The 21,342-nt window shown below is 42.3% G+C and overlaps 1 protein-coding gene across 3 annotated transcripts in view; it reads right to left on the bottom strand.

The window, feature by feature from the left end:
- CGNL1 (cingulin like 1) overlaps positions 1–21,342 on the bottom strand; it is a 153,004-nt gene that overhangs the window by 48,777 nt on the left and 82,885 nt on the right. The gene's annotated exons all lie outside the window — the stretch shown is intronic.

The following is a 21,342-nucleotide window of genomic DNA, read 5'->3' as shown; positions in this document are numbered from 1 at the left end:
CCTCTGTGGAAAGTACCCTCCAAAAAAGAATTATATAATATAGCATTTCCCAGAAAGTATTCTAGAAAACAAAAGTACTGTGGAAGATCTTTTGAAAAAAATAACGTGGTGGTCATATAATTCTGAGCAATTCTTACGGTTGAGTCTTTTCTTAGAGAATCATAATCCACATTTGGCCCACATATTAAAGGCTCTGAGAAGTCCTATAATAGGAAAAGCCATTTAACTTTATCCCAAGAGTTGCCAATTTATCTCAGATCTACCCTCCATTCTCCACCTCCACTGCCACCAGGCCAGTCCAAGCTGCCATCATTTCTCCCTGGACAACAGCAAAAGTCTCCTCGCTGGTCTCCCCACATCCCCTCTTCTGCCCTCTCCAAACCATTCCCCACACAGTGGGGCAGGAGAAAGCATTGTGAATCCCAAATCAGGTCATGTCATCCCTTGCTTCAATATTTCTATGGCTTGCCTGTGCTCTTGAGGATAAAGGCAAAAACGAACAACAAACCTTCTGACCTCGGTCCACAGGGCTTACACGGTCTACCTACCTTCCCAACCCCATCACATACCACACTTCTCCTTACTCAACCCATCCTTCAACTGGCCTTTTCTTTCCACGTTTCCTCCTATATCATGTTCCCTCCTACCCCAGGGCCTTTGCACATCTGCCTGAAAGACTCTGCCTCTCCACATCATTAGCTCTTGCTCATCCCAATTACCACCTCCTCAAGGAAATGGTCCCTGACCTTGCAGACTAGGTTAAATCCCAGCCCCTCTCTTCCATGAGCCTTGGTGCACTTTGTATTTACTTATATGACTTTTTCCCTTATATTCTCTTCCACTGGACTGTAAGCTTTTGGAAGGCAAGGAGCATGTATCCATTTTTGCTCACTAGGTTTAACACGGTGTCTGGCCTAAAGTAAATACTCAAATACACACACACACACACACATTGTTGAAACAATCAACCTAAAGTATGAGCAACCTATGTGAAAAAAGAAAGTATAATACAATATATTCCACAATAGAGATATACCTTTACAGAGGTATATCTAGAGGTCTGCTTTACCTCTAGACTACCCCAATCTGCGATCCTCAAGGGAAGGGAGGATATCTAGCACGAGAGGTAGTGCAACGGGGGCACAGAAGTGTCCGCTGGTGGGAGAAGTGAGCATCTCCCTGTATATCCGCTCTGCTGCCTTCCGGGCGGGGATCCTCAGGGCCACCTTCCCCGCGTGCACGTGCGGCTGCCCACAGTGTTGCTGCAGAGCCCGCACGCTCAGCTCACCGTGGCCTCGAGATTAAAGCTACTACTTACCGATCCTGTGGGGCCTGCCCCTGTGCCTAGTCTATCCCCTAACCCTCCGTTCCTGCAGAACTGCCCCATTTCTGGAAACCGCAGGCCTCTCATTAACCCTCATCTGTGGTTAGCCACTGTCCCCAACAACACTCCTCGGGATGCCAAATACGCAGCCCCGACGAAGAGGGTCGGGTGGCTCAGGACCCTTTTCTGGGGCTTTGACTTTGCTGGACCGAAGCGCGCGTGTGTGTGTGTGCGTGCGTGCGTGCGTGTGTGTGTGTGTCTTTATTCTATTCCCCATCTGCAACAGGGAGACACACGCCACGCACTTCTCAGAGAGTCTGTTTTCACCAAGAGGAATCCTGTCCGGAACCGCCCCGCCCCTCCACTTTCCACCCCCCAGTCTAACCAGGCCTGTTCTTTGTTCCACAAAACAAACAGCTAGTTCCGCCCACCTGCCCGGGGCAGGCCAGGCTCGCGCACACAGGAGCAAACAAAGAGGCCTCTTGCCCAAGACTTGCTTTCCTGTCGGTCTGACCAGTCACCGGTGCCCTCTGAAGTCCCCAGATGTGCCAGGCACCCACGGGGACCTGCGGCAGCCGGGAATCTCACTCCCTGACCTTCTGTTTCCACGGCCACCCTCGTCAACACCCAACCCGACAGGACGGGCTGGGAGCGCTAATCTGAGCTCCGTTCTGACTGCTGCCACGCTGCTCGCGGAGAGAAGGCGCAGCCCGTCCCCCCAGAGCGGTCCTCCTGCCTGGCTTGAGAGCAGCCAGCTGGCACCTGTGCCGAGACTGTACTGCCAGCCATCCCGTCTCACCCCCAACCCCCACCCCGGGGCTCCAAAGCTCTGTCATCATCCCCATTTTACTGACAGGGAAACCGGGGCTCAGACTCCTTAAGTGCCACGCCCCCAATCACAGGCCCGGCTTCAAACAGGGTCTTTCCAGCTCCGGAGCACGGGCCGCCGACCTCTTTCTTGCGGGTCTTGATATTTCCTTCACAAAAGAGACCTGCTAGGGAGAGGAAGGCTGTACTCAACCCAAGTATCAGGTTGAGCACAACTCCCAATCTGGCCAGTAGACAAGTCTCTTGATAATTAGAACAGTTTTGCTGGAAACAGTCACATTTTGGTTTTAAGAGCCCACAAAGAAGGAAACACGGTGGTTTGGGTTTGTTTTTATTTAATGTATTTGTTGCCTTCGTGAGCACATCCAGCTGCACTTCAGAGCAACCCTGTGAATATTTTCCCTGAAAACACACACTTTCCTCCTCTTGTCTTTCACTCATTTATCTTATCTCCACTCCCCAGAGTTCATGAGGCTTCATTCCACAGTCAGTCCTGGTTATCAGTTTTGTTTTTACAAGCAACATTTATCTGGATTGCTAAGACATTCTTGGCTTTCTAGAAATATGCTTTCATTTTTCTTGTCAACTTAGTCACTTTATATGCTTCCAAAGTTATGCCTCCGTATGAACACAGCTGCCTTCATATCCTCACCCTTCCCATGGCATTAACCAAAGTTAAAATGAACTGGGACACTAATGCTTTATTAAAGTCAATCTACACCAGGGAAAATAAGGCTAGTCATCAGCCAAATCACGTTAAACACTTCCCAAGAGTTAAGCGAATGTGGATTCACTTAACTCTCTTATTTGGTGTTTATAAGCAATTCCCCAAAATTGTTTATCAATAATTTAATATACAGAACCCCAAAACAGGAGAGTGGCTACACCTCTGTATTTTCTTAGACAAGCTGACAGTCTCCAGGGCTGATGCTTACCATCATCCTTTCCTTCTCTCCCTGGTGGTGTGCCTAGGTCAAAAGGGCAAAGTAAGGCTGTCCTTCTGAGTCACCACAGGTAATAAAACCAGAAATTCACGTTTTATGATGTTTGATTTTAAAGAAACCACCAGGTAATAGGCATGAGGAATTCTTGACATAGAAGGGAGGCCTTCTATCAAGACAGGTCAAAGCATCCTCAAGGTCTGAGAACTGCTAGAAGTCTCAGAGTCACTGCATCTTACAATCCACGAGGAAGCTGGTAAGGAGGCCAACACAAAGAAGGCTTGGTGGTTAATGAGCTGACTGAGAAAGCAAGAAGAATACTGATGACATAGTGTAAACCAGTTGCTGACAGCTTGTTTCAGGGTCACACAGGCAAGCTATTTCAGTGACCTCTAAGGAAAAACTTCCTGTAGAAACTATAGGAAAAGTCCAGAGTTTAATGGCCCACAGGGTATCACCAAGCTATATGAACAGATCCTCTAGACTACAAAGCCCCTGGAAAAACATAAAGAAAAATAAAATAAGACCTTGCCTTCGAGGAGTTTCGTGGTGATGACAACCCTCTTCACAACTCCTGTCAGACAAGGAATGGGCGATAAATCCCTAAGAAAAGAGCAAAGAGAAAGCTACTGCGTCCAGAGAAGAGGAGCTACCTTCTGGCTCTACAGTCAGTATTATACAAGGAGCACATGGAGATATTTAGAGGGATGGCAAACTTGCCAGTGCCTGAGCTCATGCCCAGACACTCAAATTTCCAGGGAACACCCTTGGCTGAAATCTGCTGGGTGGGATACCAGCTGAATACTGTGCACTCTCACAAGTGGATGGGGCTCAGGAATGAACAGAGAAAGACACAATCCAGTTGTTCTGGGATGGAAAATGTAACATGCACCAGTTCGCAATTAGTCTAAGATGAAGAATCAGGCCCATTCCCCCCCCAAACAGAAAGAACAGAAAGTTCATGGGATTGGGTCCTTTCCCAAAATAAAATCCATCCTTCCTAATGCTTTTTAATTTTCTATTTCTATTTTTAATGGCCTAATCGTATATGAGCAGTTTATTATAAGCTGTTCACAAGGGAAGGGTGTTAAGTGCCGAATCCAGGTGCAGAGGGAAAAAAAAGAACCAAGAGACAGGCCAGTGGCAGAGGTGGGCTCTTTCACGCCCTGGATTTCAACAGAGCTACAGCAGAGAGCTAGAGATGAGGAGAGAAGAAAGAGAAATCTCTATTTCCATCATCAATAAAGCTTTCTGGCCTCCAATTTGGAACACAGGTCCTTCCCAAACCCTTCTACTCACTCGCACACTATCCAGTTACAAAAAAACACAGAACGGGTACGCCTGTAAAAAGAGTCACTAGATGAGCTTACAAATGTAACATTTTTAAATGGCAAGAGCACAGGCATATAAAAATGGTGGTCTTTGGCCCCTACATTTTCTTGCCTTGCGAGACCGATTTTCTAAGTGATTTCCAGGTTGATATCCCCAATCAGTGTTCAGGCATATCTCTCTGGGTGATTACTGTTTGTCTTTCTGAGTACTGTGGGGTACAACAGTGGCGTATGACTTCATCCACCACCCTCACACGATTAGGAGAGAAGCCTGGGTTTGTTGGGATCAAGATCATGTCTCATTTACCTTCTTAGCTATAGTACCTTGACCAGTGTCATATATACAGTTGGAGATCAATAAATACTTGCTATTTGCTGAAAACCCCTGAGTAGGGAAAGTTAAAGTGGATATTATAACCACAGAAGATGAAAAGAATAGAATTTAAGAATTTGCAATCTCCCTGAATCCATTAAATGTTACTTCAGAGGATTCTAAAGTTTGACAGCATGCTACTCCAATGTTCAAAGCAGCACTATTGACAATAGCCAAGACATGGAAGCAACCTAAATGTCCACTGACAGATAAATGGATAAAGAAGACACAGTACTTATATACAATGGAACATTACTCAGCCAAAAGAATGAAATAATACCATTTGCGGCAACATGGACGGACCTAGAGATTATCATACTAAGTGAAGTAAGCAGAAAGAGAGAGACAAATACCATATGATATCATTTATATGTGGAATCTAAAATATGACACAAACAGACTGATTTACAAAACAGAAACAGACTCACAGACATAGAAAACAAACTTATGGTTACCAAAGGGGAAAGGGGTGGGGGAGGGATAAATTAGGAGTTGGGGATTAGCAGATATAAAATAGATAAACAACAAGATCCTACTGTATAGCACAGAGAACTATATTCAGTATCCTCTAATAAACCATAAGGGAAAAGAATATGAAAAACAATATATGTGTATAACTGAATCACTTTGCTGTACACCAGAAACACAACACTGTAAATCAACTATACTTCAATTTAAAAGAAAAATTTTTTTAATAAAGTTTGACAGCATGTTGACTTATGTACATGAGTATATCTGTGAACTTTAGGGTCATCCAAAAGTCCCACCAAGCCTTGGATTCTGCATTCCATACATATGAAAGAAAAAGAAAAAGATGTCATTTATCTCTTTTCAGTTGAATCAAGTTGATTTTTAAACCAGTGTTCCTGCCTGTTGAGACCATTTTGAATCTTGGGTCTATCATCTAGCACTTGGGCTCTCCCTGCCTGCTGCGGGTCACCTACAGACTTGATAAGTATGCTTTCTGTGTCTTTTTCATGGAAAACAAGTGAACAGGACTGGGCCAAGAGTCCTGCCATCCATCACTGGAAAACTCCTTCCAAATCTGTCTGTAACCCCCATCTCCCTGCCTAGTAACCCTGTCAAAAGGAAGAAAGAGTGATTTGAATGATCCTGAGTTTTTTCTGACTTCCAGAGACCACCTCTTTCTTCAGCTCTTATTTGAACTTTTAATATTTTCTATAGAAGGTCAAGAGAGTCAATGTGACTGAACTTTACCACCTGCAAATTTTATTCATTGCAAATTTAAAACCATGAACTCATTATTAAAAGCATTAGTTCCAGACCAATATACTTACTATCCTCACCTTGTTTATTCCTGAGGTCAAACCAGACCTCAGAATCATAAATACTCATTATCTATATAGGGCTGCTTGACTAGTCCCCTTTTCCCACCAATGCAGGAGGACAGATGTGCTCTCATAATTCTCAATAAGGACGTAAAATTTGGAAATGAAATGCCCATACCCAAGGGGCTATCAAGACTCCAGGGCAGGGACTTCCCTGGTGGTGCAGTGGTTAAGAATCTGCCTGCCAATGCAGGGGACACGGGTTCAACCCTGGTCCGGGAAGATCCCACTTGCCATGGAGCAACTAAGCCCGTGCACAACTACTGAGCCTGTGCTCTAGAGCCCATGAGCCACAACTACTGAAGCCCGTGTGCCTATAGAGCCCATGCTCCACAACAAGAGAAGCCACCGCAATAAGAAGCCCGTGCACCACAACGAAGAGTAGCCCCCCCTCACCGCAACTAGAGAAAGCCCGTGCACAGCAACGAAGACCCAGTGCAGCCAAAAGTAAGTAAGTAAGTAAGTAAATAAATAAATAAATAAAAAAGACTCCAGGGCAATGACCTGTTGCTCTCTCAGTCATTTGTGAGCCTGAGGGAAGCACACATGTGGGCATGTCTGAATCTTAGCATCTACCGCCGCTCTCTGCTCGTTGAGTCCCTATAATCCCGAAGCTAGGAAGGAAACTTGGGTGTAATTTTCAAAATTATACGTCAAAAGAAGCTTTACTTCCTCTGAGGAGATGTTTTTTTTTTTCCCCTTATGGACAGCAGATACTGTGACACCAATCACATTTCTTTTTTCACTTTGACCGCCAAAAATCTCAGGGCCACCTTTTTAATTCGCTTTCACGATCTTTGGACTACGTGATTGGACTGTCTTTTGTCCCTGCTACCCCCAATATTAACTCTATTTGAATTTATATTTCCCATGATTTTTTTATAATTATATATATTTTTTATTTTATTGTATGTGCTTTTGTAAGCAGCCTCAGATTCATCCTGTGAAAAATGTCAAGGTATAAACAAAGTTGCACACCTACTGCTCCTGGAAATTTCCCCTCCAAATGAGAACCTAGCAGCCCTTCACCTTTGCCCTGTGCTATCACGTGGGAGTGAAGTATAATCCTGAAACGCGTATGCCGCCTCCAAGGAAGTAAAGAAAGTTATGCCCATCTCATCTTTTGAGTCCCATTTTCTGGGGCCACTGAGAGGGTCAGGTCCTCTAACTTCCATGATAAGAGGTACAATGGAATACTACTCAGCCATGAAAAAAGAATGAAATTTTGCCATTTGCAGCAACATGGATGAACCTGGAGGGCATAATGCTGAATGAAATAAGTAGACTCTGTCAGACTCTTGTCTTTCTCTAAAGACAAACACTGTATGACATCACTTATATATGGAATCTAAAAAATACAACAAACTAGTGAATACAGCAAAAAAGCAGCAGACTCACAGATATAGACAACAAACTAATTGCTACCAGTGGGGAGGGAGGGAAGGGGAATATAGGGGTGGGCGAGTGGGAGGTACAAACTACTGTGTGTAAGATGGGCTCAAGGATGTATTGTACTATATGGGGAATAGAGCCAATAGTTTGTAATAACTGTAAATGGAAAGAAACCTTTAAAAACTGTATTAAAAGATTTTAAAAAGAGGTACCTGTCTTACTGCCCACTTTCCCAGGTTCTACATTCATCAGTCTGAGAAAGCTAAGACTTCAGCTGATAAATAAAGTGGGCTCCTCCAGAATAGTCATTATAACTGAGGATTTCAAAGAGTAAAAGCTTCCGTGAAGAAATAAGGTCTCTTACTAGAAATACCTGGGAGTGAAGCTGGAGGGGCAGGGAGTGGGGAAGTTGGTCCCATCCGTACCATGTGAATCCCACTTGGGATAAACACATTTTTAGAGCACTTCTACTGACAGAATTTCACTGTGAACCTTATACTGTTCTCCAAAGAAGAAAGGAAAGGCATTTCTTTCTCTTCCTGCATCATGGCATCATCATCCAGTTCCTATCCGGCCTCTGAGTTACAATGTGGACATCTTTGAGTACAGTGACCATAATAACATAAGGTCATGCACGCAGGAGACTCATGAAATACTTGTTCCTACGCTCATTCCTTCATTTTATCAGTCAACAAACATGCCAGTATCTCCTGCAAGCCAGAGGCTGTGCATAAAGATGAATGAGGAGCTCACAATCTAGTATGGCGGACAAGAGAATAAATTACTTGCAGTGCGATATGCAAGTGATGTAACAGAGGTGCATGTGGTGTGCAGTGGAGAAAGTGGTGGCATTGGAAGGAGGTTGAACGGAGATGACTTACTTCACAGAAGACGTACCGAATTCGGTGTCAGAAGATTTCACCAGATAGGTTTTTTTTTAAAATAAAATTTTAGAACAATTTTAGATTATAGAAAAAATTGCTAACCTAATACAAAGTTCCCATATACTTCACATTCAGTTTCCTCTCTTACTGCATCCTACATTAGTATGGTAGATTTGTCATAATTAATGAGCCAATACTGATACATTATTATTAACAAAAGTTCATACTTAATTTAGTTTTCCTTAGTTTTTTTTATAAATTTATTTTTTATTTATTTATTTTTGGCTGCATTGGGTCTTCGTTGCTGTGCGTGGGCTTTCTCTAGTTGCGGCGAGTGGGGGCTACTCTTCGTTGTGGTGCGCGTGCTTCTCATTGCAGTGGCTTCTCTTGTTGCGGAGCACGGGCTCTAGGCACGTGGCCTTCAGTAGTTGTGGCTCACGGGCTCTAGAGTGCAGGCTCCGTAGTTGTGGCACACGGGCTTAGTTGCTCTGCAGCATGTGGGATCTTCCTGGACCAGGGCTCGAACCCGTGTCCCCTGCATTGGCAGGCGGATTCTTAACCACTGCACCACCTGGGGAGTCCCAGTTTTCCTTAGTTTTTAATGCCCTTTTTCTGTTCCAGAATCCCAGCTTGGATACATTATATTTAGTCATCCTGTCTCCTCAGGTTCCTCTTGGCTGTGACTTCCCTTGGTTTTGAAGACCTTGACAGGTTGAAGAGAACTTGTCAGGCATTTTGTTGAATGTCCCTCTATTGGAGTTTTTCTGATATTTTTCCTCATGATTAGACTGGAGTTGTGGGTTTTGGGGAAGAAGACTACAGAGGTAATGTGCCATTCTCATGATGTCGTATCTATGTCGTCTATGTTATCCATGTGATTAATGTCGATCTATGTCGTCTATGTTATCCATGTGATTAATCACTGATGATGCTGACCTTGATCCCCTGGCTGAGGTAGGGTTTGTCAGGTTTCTCCACGGACCCAAAAAAAGTTACTCATTTTTTCCCCTCTTTCCAAACTGTACTCTGTGGAAGGAAGTCACTGCGTGCAGCCCACACTTAAAAAGTGGGGAGTTAAATTCTACCTCCCTGAAAGCAAAGTACCTTTATAAATTACTTGGAATTCTTCTGTAAGAGAGACTTGTCTATTCTTCCCCTTTTGTTTATTTATTCAATCATTTGTTTGTATCAGTATGGACCCACAGGTGTTTATTTTATATTTCGGGTTAATCCAATACTCCTTTATTTTATTGCTCAAATTGTTCCAGCTTTGGCCACTGGAAGCTCTCTCAATTGGCTGTGTCCCTGTGCCATATCTGCAGCAATATGTGTGCGTGTGTGTATTTCTTTTGAGTGTTTCCTTACTTTCTGGCGCTTCCAGGTATATTTTTATAACATGGTTTCTAAATAGCAAAGCCTAACCACGCTGACAACATCTTCAATACACAAGCATCACAGAACGCAGAACTTTAACGTAAGAGAGGACCCGAGAGGTTGTTAATCCAGCCCTGCTTTGATGGAGGAGAGAGCTGAGGGTGTGGTTGAAGGAGGGTGCCTGAGGTCACATAGCTTTTTAGTAACAGAGCCATTATGAGGAACCCCTGATTTCTACTGCTTAAACTCATTTCCTTTTTCTCACTATTCCAAGTATCTGTTGTTGCCCGTGTGTGAAAGCCCAGTCTCTAAATCTCTTCAGGTGGTCAAGTGACCTCAGTAAGGTTGCATGCAGAGCAGGGTCAAAATGTGTTTATGCTACCTCCAGACATTCAGGGAAGATGACACCATTTTTATTTTCTGCAACCAATCTCATTTTCCTCTCAATCTCTCACCCACTTGGGATAGCAGTAACCCTAACTTGAACTTAGCAGGTAGCAGTATCTCAGTCCCTTCTGGTTTGAACAGTCTATTGAGAGTAAGCATTCTAATTCCCTAATGTCCAGGCCTCACTACCAAACTTGAAGTCTGGGGAACTTGGATGGTAAGGGGCTTGGAAAGCACACCTGAACGGAGACAGAACAGTGCTAAGACCATTCAATGGGGCAAGAAACGTCTCTTCAAGAAATGGTGCTGGTGATTGGGAATTTGGCATTAGCAGATGCAAACTATTATATATAGAATGGATAAACAACAAGGTCCTACTGTATAGCACAGGGAACTATATTCAATATTCTGTGATAAACCATAATGGAAAAGAATATGAAAAACAATGTGTGTGTGTACTGATTCCCTTTGCTGTACAGCAGAAATTAACACAACATTGTAAATCAACAATACATCGATAAAATAAATTTTAAAAAAAAGAAATGGTCCTGGGACAACTGTTATCTAAATGCAAAAGAATGACATTGGACCTCTACCTCACACCACAGTCAAGAATTAACTCAAAATGGATCACAGACTTAAATTTAACAGATAAAACTATAAAAACTATGAAACTAAAACTATTGAATTCTCAGAAAAATAAGTCATCATAATGCTGGTTTGCGCAATGGTTTCTTAGATATGACCCAAGTAACGAAAAAATACATAAACTGGACATCATGTGCTTCAAAGGACAGCATCAAGAAAGCAAAAGGGCAAGCCATTTTGCAAAATATATATGTGATAAGAGACTGGTATCTAGACTATATGAAAAACTGTTACAACACAATAAAAAGACAACCCAATTACAAAAATGGGCAGAGGAGCTGAATAGATAGTTCTCCAAAGAAGATATACAAAGGGCCAATAAGCACATGAAAAGATGCTTAATATCATTAGCCATCAGGGAAATGCAAATCAAAACCACAGGAAATACCATTTCACACCCACTAGGATGGCTATACTCAAAAAGATAAATAACAACAAGTGATGAGGAGGATGTACATTGCTGGTGGGAATGTAAAGTGGTGCAACCATCTTAAAAATGAGTTTGTCAATTCTTCAGACAATTAGATATAGTTACTGTATGACCCAGAGATTCTACCCTAAATAAATGAAAACATCTGCCCAGAACAAACATTCATTTCACATGCTCTGAAGCTACATCCAAAGATTACAGAATACTGGAGACATTTTTTGAGAAAGGTTATCTTAAAGCTTTTTTTCCCCCACCTAGCATACCTGGTAGCATCTGAACTTGTACCCAACTCTATTTCATCTGGGCAGAAGACATGACCTCTAATGCTAGACCTGCACATTATATGAGAAGTAAAGAGCCAGGAAAAGCAAGATTCTCAATAACGGCACTATCTACAAAGCTAGCAACTAAAGACAGCGCTAATCGTCCAGTCCCATATAGATATCGGCCTCAACCTCAGGCCTTTTTAAAAAAATAAAACAACGTGAATGAAAAGAAAATCCAAGTATATAGATTTATCTGGTAACAGCCAGTGACACATTATTACCAATATCAGAGAACACCAAACCGTCAGATTTCCTAAAAATACTGTGGGAAAAAATATATATTCTAACCCAGTATTCCAAATGTTCCCATTATCAGTTTTGCCCAGAAAAACAAAAATAAACCAACTTTCCTCTTTAATAACTTTTTCTTGGCTCTGCACACCTGAAAATAAGTAATGTTGGCTCGAGGTAAAACAAGCAAAGAAGGTTATAAACTCAAGAAGAGAAAGGAAAAAAGTTTACTTTTTGGGACCCATTTAATCTTGGAAAAACTCATTCCCCAAGGAGAAGTGGTCTTGATCTTCATAATAAATATGAATTTGCAAAGTCAGCCCCTTTTCCCCAAAATACACACACAGAGTAGAGCATCTGATCTTAGTCTTTTCTACCTGCTGTGCAATTAGAGTTTAGTGTGATTGTGCTGGTAGAAAGACTTTTAAGCCTGTGTGTCCACTAAAAAGCTTCCTTCCACTAAAAGCCTGCGTTGATCAGGAATGCAAGTTGAACTGGGTTGGGAAAAATAACGCCAAAGAAGTGAGTTATCTCCACAGTACCTCAAGCATGGCTGGCAGGGCCAGGCCTACAACTGCTGTAACATCAGTCAGAAGTTCTAGAACACATCCTTTCAATGGGAACATAAAAAAGGATACATGCACCCCAATGTTCACTGCAGCACTATTTACAACAGCCAAGACATGGAAGCAACCTAAATGTCCATTGACAGGTGAATGGATAAAGAAGATGTGGTACATATATACAATGGAATATTACTCAGCCATAAAAAAAAGAATGAAATAATGCCATTTGTAGCAACATGGATGGACCTGGAGATTATCAGATTAAGTGAAGTAAGTCAGACACAGAAAGACAAATATCATATGATATCACTTATATGTGGAATCTAAAAAAAAAAAAAATGACACAAATGAACTTATTTACAAAACAGAAACAGATCCACAGAATGAACTTAGAGAATGAACTTATGGTTACCGGGGGGAAGGGATAGATTAGGAGTTTGGGACTGACATGTACACAGTACTATACTTAAAATAGATAACCAACAAGGATCTACTGTAAATAAAATAATTAAATAAAATAATAATAATAAATAATTTTTTTAAATAAAAATGAAAATAACTTTTTTAAGAATTAAAAAAAATTAGGGCAGAATTCAAAGAGCCTTTTCCTTAGGATCATTTAACTATTGCAAATGCCCACTGGGGTCAACCAAAATTGGTAGCTCCAGCCCAGCCTCTCTCTTGCGCCAGAGACCTCTCCTTGGATATACCAAATGCCCCTCAAACGCAACACAGTCAGATTTGATGTAAATAAAATTGAAGTCCTCATCCACTCACCACTCTGCCAAGACTTGGACCTCCTCTGGATCTCTCAATGCCCCCAATATTCATCCTATCATTTGGTGTAAATATCTGAAGGTCACTCTTAACAACCTGTTCTCACCCATTCAATCAAACCATGGCTGTGAGCAGGGACTCCAGTTTAAGGACTTAGATGGCAGCAGTGGGACAGAGGAGTGGGCAGATTTACTAGAGAGGTAGGATCCACCAGACGTGGTGACAAGAACTGTTTCCTTCTTCCAGAAGAGCCCAACGTCTGTCTTGCTTTCCAAGACTGTGCCTCCCTCTTCATCACTATTCGTTATTCCCCTTCCTCTCCTCTCCCTTCACTACCTTCTCCCTGACCCTTTGCAATGTATCGTTCCCATTTCCACAGAGAGAAACAAGAGTCATGGGACTCTACAGTTTGCTTTACATATTTCTGACAGGTAACTTAGCACAGGAGAGGTGGAGAAACTTGACCCGGGCCAACTTCCGTGGCCATGTCTGGTGGCTAAGCCCTGTAGGAGACAAAGTTTCAGACTTCAGTACAGTTGAGCCGAACCCAACCCCAGAGAATCAGGAAAGCAGCTGATTCAACAAGGTCACCACCTCGGCCTGTCAAGTAGCCTGGGACCTGGTCCTGACTCACCCTCACTTCTGATTCCAGTCCCCTGACTCAGCTGCTCATGAATTTGAATTCCTGGCTCTCCTGACTCTGGCCTGGTTTGCCGAGTTACCTTGGCAGGCCCTTTGATTTCTCTAGAAGGAGAATGCTAGACTATCAGGAGAGCTCAGTGAGGCTGGGGCACCAGAAGAGACAGCAGGTGGCTAAACCTCTATTAAACCATTGTCCAGTGGGCTGTGCTGCTGCCATTAAAGAATATGGGGATGCTCTATACACATCCACTTAAAAAGATGCTCCAAATACACTGAGAGAGGAAAAACATGTGCTGTCAAAACTATGATCCAAAACATATATTTAATATACAATGGAATATTACTCAGCCATAAAAAGAAATGAAATGGAGGTATTTGTAATGAGGTGGATGGAGTTAGAGTCTGTCATACAGAGTGAAGTAAGTCAGAAAGAGAAAAACAAATACAGTATGCTAACACATATATATGGAATCTAAGGGGGAAAAAAAAAAAAGGTCATGAAGAACCTAGTGGCAAGATGGGAATAAAGACACAGACCTACTAAAGAATGGACTTGAGGATATGGGGAGGGGGAGGGGGAGGGGTGAGAGGTGACAGGATGAGAGAGTGTCATGGACATATATACACTACCAAATGTAAAATAGATAGCTAGTGGGGGGCAGCCGCATAGCACAGGGAGATCAGCTCGGTGCTTTGTGACCACCTAGAGGGGTGGGATGGGAAGGGTGGGAGGGAGGGAGATGCGGGAGGGAGGAGATATGGGAACGTGTGTATATCTGTAGCTGATTCACTTCGTTATAAAGCAGAAACTAACACACCATTGTGAAGCAATTATACTTCAATAAAGATGTTTAAAAAAAAAAAACATATATTTATCTTCTCCTACCCTTATGCTCTTATGCATTGTCCAAATTATTTTAAAGCAAGCCTTTTCTATCACTCCTTTTTACTAAAACAACCATAAAACAGGAAAAAAAAATCCACAAAATTACTATTTGAATGGGATAAAACCCTCAGTGGCAAATAATCTGATACTTCCCTTATCCTCAACCGCTTACTTTTAACATGCAAATATAATTGGATTTGTAAACCACTAAAAAGGATGCATTCTCATTTTGTAGATGATATAACTAAGGCTGGGGATGGTTAAATATCTTGTCCAACTAGGAACAATCTTTCTACTGCCCAAGAAAAAATCATTTATTTTTATCCACGAGATTGATCTGTACTTACCATTTTAAAATCCTTTTCTAATAAAATATACATTCTTTTCAAGAACTCAGGGAATATTTACCAAGACAAACTATATTCTGAGCCATAAAACAAACCTCAACATATTTAAAAGAACTGAAATTATATAGAGTGTGTTCTCTGACCACAGTGGAATCCAATTAGAAATCAATAAAAGAAAGATAACAGGAAAATATCCAAACACTTAGAAATTAAACAACATACTGCTACATAATCTATGGGTCAAAAAAAAAAAAAAGCCTCAAGGAAAACAAAAAAGAATAGATTGACCTGAATGAGAATTAAAATACAACATATCAAAATTTGTGGGACACAGCTAAATCAGTGCTGCAAAAGAATTTTATAGCAGTAAACAGTCACATTAGAAAAGAGGAAAAGTCTGAATTCAGTAATATAAGCTGCCACCTTAAGAACCTGGAAAAAACCAACCCATGTACAATGCAGGAAATGAGGACATGCTAAATAAATTTGGAGTGTTCCCAAAAAAACCAACAAACAAAGAAAAAAATCAAACCTGGAAAAGGAAGAGTATTATAAACTCAAAGCAAGCAAAAGGAAGAAAATAATAAAGGTAAAAACAAATCAATGAAATTGAAAACATAAGAACAATAGGGAAAAAAATAAATGAAACAAAAAGCTGATTCTTTTAAAAGATCAATAAGATTGACAAACCTCTGGCAAAACTGACAAAGAAAAAAAGATAAAATACAAATTACCAATATCAAGAATGAAATAGGGGATTATCACTACAGCCCCTGCAAGCATCTATAAGATAATGAAGGAATACTACAAACAACTCTACACACATAAATTTGACACTTAGATGAAATGGACCAATTCTTCAAAAAGTTAGATGAAATGGACCAATTCTTCAAAAAGTGCAAACTACCACAACTTACCTAATATGAAATAGATAATTTGAATAGTCCCATAACTATTAAGGAAACCGAATTCAAAATTTTAAAACTCAAAAATGAAATTTCCAGGCCTTGATAGTTTCACTGGAGAATTCTATCAAACGTTTAAAGAAGAATAAACATGAATTCTACACAATCTCTTCCAGAAAACAGAAGAGTAAGAAATACCTCTCAATTCATTTGATGAAGTCAATATCACCCTGATACCAAAACCAGAAAAGACAGTACCAAAAAAGAAAGAACAAATATCTCTCTTGAATACAGACATAAAAATGCTTAACGAAGTATTAACAAATCGAATTCAACAATATATAAAAAGAATTATACTCTAGGACCAAGTGGAGTTAATTTCAGGGATACAAGGCTGGTTCAATATTTGAAAATCAGAAGAAAAATCACATGATCATATCAACAGATGCAGAAAAAAGGCATTTACTAAAATTCAACACCTGTTCATGATTCAAAATCAAACAAACAACAAAAAAAAGTCCCAGAAAACTATGACTATAGGGAAACATCCTCAACTTGATAAAGATCATCTACCACTATATAACTAACATTATATTTAATGATAAAAGAGTGAATGCTTGCCTCCTAAGATTGAGAACAAGGTAAAGATGCCCACGCTCACCACTCCTATTCAACATAGTGCTGGAAGTTCTACCTAGCATAGTCAGGCAGGAAAAAGAAGTAAAATGCATATAGATCTAAAAGGAAAAAAATAAAACTATCCCTATTTGCAAATGACATGGCTGTCTATGTAGAAAACCTCAAGGACTCTACCAAAAAAATATTTTAGAACTAATAACATACTATTGATCAACATGAGAATGTCTCGATATAAACGGAAGGCTTTTAAAGTACTGTTCATCAAGGAATGATTTGGAGGGAACAATAGGAAATCTCCAATGACGTATCAAAGAAAGTTGGTTTCAAGAGGAAGGAAGATGGCCCCAAGCCAGCTGGTAGGAGCAACAAGGTCCTAGACCCAAGAAGCAATGCCACAAGCTCACAGATGGATCACTGGGAACCTAGACTGTGTCTGTCTCCTCTTTAAAAGGCTGTATAAATTCTCAGCTAGAGTACACAATGTTTTTAAATGAGTATTGGTTTCATTCTCATGGATGGGACCTAAGTCATTTAAAGTCTTCTTTTGATATCTTTCCAAGAGTCTCTTCAAACTCCTGCCCAAAGACCAGAAGAGACAGCTACAATTTATGGGACTATGGTCCTACTTTCCACAGACAAATAAATGACATTTGTAGCTCTTTTAAACATTAAATCCAATGCATATTTTCATACCCATGCTCAATGCTATTGACAGAGAGTCCCTAGAAATAGGAGGCATAAAGATTCCATATCTCAGGTGATAAAAGTTTGTTTATCCTCTTCTAGTTTCTCACACTTCACATTTTATTTAAAAAGTCATTTATTTAGTAACCATGCCTTTCTAATATTGCCATAAAACCAACACTGGCTTCTCTTTATCTGGGATAACTGAGAGCCAACACCCCTGGAGCAGAACTCCCACCGGGCATAACACATAGCTCACAGCTTACCCTCCATCCTCTGCTGGCCCGCTCTTGTGCCTCTCAGAACCATCCTTCCTCCCCTTACCCTCTGGATCTGTGGCTCAAACTCCAGACTCCTCTGTCCTTCATCTCCGGATGCTTCCAGCTTCCCCACTTCCTATCCTACCGCCCCCCACCCGTGCATCTTTTCTCTCTCCTGTCTTCACTGCACCTCACCACGCCCATCACACTTCCAACTACGACTGTCCTCCTTGCCTGCTTCTCATGCTGATTTCCTCTGCAGCTGGGCACTGGTCTCCAGCCCCAGCCCTCTCTTCTAGCTCCTGCCCTTCCTCTTCCACCTCTCCTTTTGCTGGCTTGCTCTGCTTTTCGGTCCCATTCCCCACACACTCCCATCTTGGGCCAGCTGTTTTCCCCAAAAGTACACATCTACTTAGACAGCACGTATTTGATGGCTGGATAAAAATGCCAGTGTACTAGAGAAGTAGAAACCTAGAAACTCTATTCTGGAACCATCTCTAACTAAATCACTGCACTTTCCTACAGGGCCGGGGGAGGAGGAGGGCAGCTAGACGTCCACAGCACTCTGCAGCTCTTGACAGGGAAATGACTGCGTTCCCATTTCCGAGAGCACTAGCACCGCCCCACTGCACACCTAACACAGCATTTAGGTAACTCCCCAGTAAGAAGAGTCCACCTGTGGGTTACCACGTATTTGTTAGCAGCCTAGGCCTATCCAGTAGTTAACTAGGGCTTTTAGTCTAGCTATCTCCACTTCAGGAAAGGGAGAGAACAGATTCTACAGGGAGAGGCCCCCACTTCCCCAAGCTGAAGAACCTTCTAGAAGCAGCAGTGTCGTTGACTTTACACTAGGAAGTTTAATCAGTCTAACCTTCTCCCAGCACCAGCGGTAAAAGATTCCGAACTGCTCAAGAAAAGGGGCTATGAATTTAAAATAGAAGGCCTGGGGGTGGGGTAGGGAGCCTCTTCACCTGCCACGCCCACTAAGCCCAGATTTGTTCTACTGCCTCTCCTACAGGCCTTCGCCATCAATGTGGCTTTTGTCCTCCTGCCACGATGAGCAGCTCCACATAAAGCCAGGCCCCCTGATCTTGTGTGACATATTTGTCTCATGAACACTATGAACACGGTGAGCAAAGAGTTCTCCACTCTGGATGCAAACAGGACCGGATGCATGTGAATGCCAACTGTAAACTCAGAGACAGGACTAACCTCTCAACAAGTTATTTCCCTGTCATAGTATCCTGTTAGTTAAATGCCAGGCCAGGCTCTGACTAATTTCTACCAGAGTTTCGTCAAGGTCAACATCGGTGGCTGCAGAGAGGTACAGTAAATTATTAACCCTGGTTCTCCACTGGGCCTGAGTCAACTGCAGAGTTCACCGCCTCCCAGCCACGTTTTCTCCCCAGTTCAGCAGCAGGAAGTTCACGGTACACAGCACAGGCGTCTGCTTCTGCCTTGAGGGTCTCTAAGACAGATATGGGAAATGGCAGTGAGTTGGCGCTCCAAGGGACTGTCCACGACAGGAATGGTAGAAGGAAGCCCAGCGGGCAGGCTAGGTGCTTAGCTTCCTGAGGTCTCAGAAACCAAGTAGGGAAGAAGCAGTGGGAATCTTCTCAGACAAGGTCACAGGCTTAGAGCCATGATAGAAAAATGCCTCACCAGGCAGAGAGGACCCTGTAGATCAGAAAGCACAAGGGATTCAAACACTATACTCCTCCTTGGGGCTTGGCACACACTGGACTCAAGTTCAGGGTCATATTTATAAACTCATCTGGCTCAAAAGACTCTCCATATGGACTCTACAGAACAACCCCACTGCCCACTTTCCAGAGCTTATTAATGCCCTGGCCCTTGCTCCAAAGCCATGAAGAACTCAGTGTTTTCCAACTAAATTTGCAGGCTTCTAAGTCTTCCCTATGTTGTCATCTAGCCAACATTTTCCCTGGTGCAGAACAGACATGTTTAGGTTCTTGGACAATTCAGGGATGGAAAAGACGAGGCTTTCACATCCTCCTATGCCACATCTGCCCAGATACTTTCACGTCCTCTCTACTGCCACCTCTTCTGGGCTCTGTTATTTACTTGCTTGACTTTATCCCCAGTCTTGTTCCAGCAAGTCTCTGAAGCACATCCAGGCCATCCCATTTTTCTAACTATAAGTGGACTTAAGAGTTTCCCTAAAACCAGACACAGCCAGTATCTCTTCTCTCTGGACCACACACTTGAGATACATGTGCAGAAATTTAACAAAGAAAAAGAGGGTAAGTGTTAAAAGGAGAAATATGCACACTTGGCCATCTTCTCCCCTTCGTCTGTAAGTCCCCAAGGGTAAGATTCATCCATGACTTTGGAATGTCCTAAGAAAAGAACAGTCCTCTCCCTTGTCCCCTCTCCCACCCAACTCCTACTTACTGCTGGCCAAACAACACTGCTTTATCCTTTACTGTGAAAACTGCTGCAATCACCCTGTAGAACAAACACCTTGCCCTTTATTTTGTCTTTCATGAAACCAACCTAATAACACTGGCTCACACAAGTTCTGTTCCCTAGTGATCACTGGGGCAGGAGGAGCTTTCCATTACATCTGCCATTGAATGTTCTTACACTCATTTCCAGAGTCCTAACATGTGCTCACCGCGAACACATGACTTAATCTGTAGCTCAAAACTCACTAAACCACATCTGCAGAGACCACCTACTACTCTAACGGTTTCCACTGCAATGCATCTGCCACTAACATGCTAAACCCATTTGTATCCATTCAGTACCTAAAATATGGAAAGCACTCAAAAATATTTGTTGAATGAATATGTACATGAACACACAAACAAATCTATTAACTGCCTAGGGTAAGACTATGGATGGTACAAAAATGAATAAGGAAAATGGCTACCCCTAAAGTCTCAGGAGAGAACAATCCCAAGGTCCCATGCTCCAGCTTATGACATTCCCTCCAGCTGAATGCCCTAATCACCTCACTATCCTCACTGCTCCCAAGACTCAATCCAAGCCGCATTCCCTCTTAGGAACTTTTCCTGGCCTGACTAATCGGAACAAAATCATTCCTTTTAGTATTTCTGTTTTACATGCTGTATAAAAGCCTCTCCAAACCTGGATGCCATCTTTCCACGTGCCAGATTGGCGGCATCAACTTTGTCTCGGGACAGCAGCAGAGACCATCGTGTCCATCTCTGAACCCCCAGGCTTCGTACCATGTGCATGAGCTGAGTGAATAAACAACTATAGGCAAAGCAAACCACAATAAATGCTACAAGAGGGGCAAAGGCTCTGGGGATCTCAAAGAGAAAGGACAGCAGCTGCTGGACCACAGGAAGAAGAGGGCATGTGAGCTCAGCCCTGAAGGACAGGCAGGATTTTAACCGCAGAGACCAAGGCACAGGGGGTACTGAAGGACATTAGAGATTAGACAGCTAATCTGAGCAGACAGACAGAGGAAAGAAGGCAGGGGGACTGCCCAGGGGACACAGGGAGAAGTCTAGGAGGAGGACACAGGAGAGCAAGTCAGAAGACACAGCGTGAGACTAGAATGTGTACAACCCTGGGAGACAAGCGCTGTTAGTATTATTTTCCCAACTGAGAGAAGAGGATATGGGGGATCACAGATGAGGTTTGCCAACAATATTCAGTCATTCAGTCTACTGCTCACCAACTATGCGTAAGGTCACACAGCAGTCATTGTATAAAAAGAAAAGAATACACACACACACATAAACATATACACACACTTGTATACATAGATTCCAGTTTCTCAACAGAAATACATGGCGGGGGGCGGGAAACTGTCCCATGCATTG

This window comes from Eschrichtius robustus, chromosome 1 (genome assembly GCF_028021215.1).
Source record: "Eschrichtius robustus isolate mEscRob2 chromosome 1, mEscRob2.pri, whole genome shotgun sequence".
Classification (NCBI taxonomy): domain Eukaryota; kingdom Metazoa; phylum Chordata; class Mammalia; order Artiodactyla; family Eschrichtiidae; genus Eschrichtius; species Eschrichtius robustus.
This window is presented reverse-complemented; position numbering and strand designations above follow the sequence as displayed.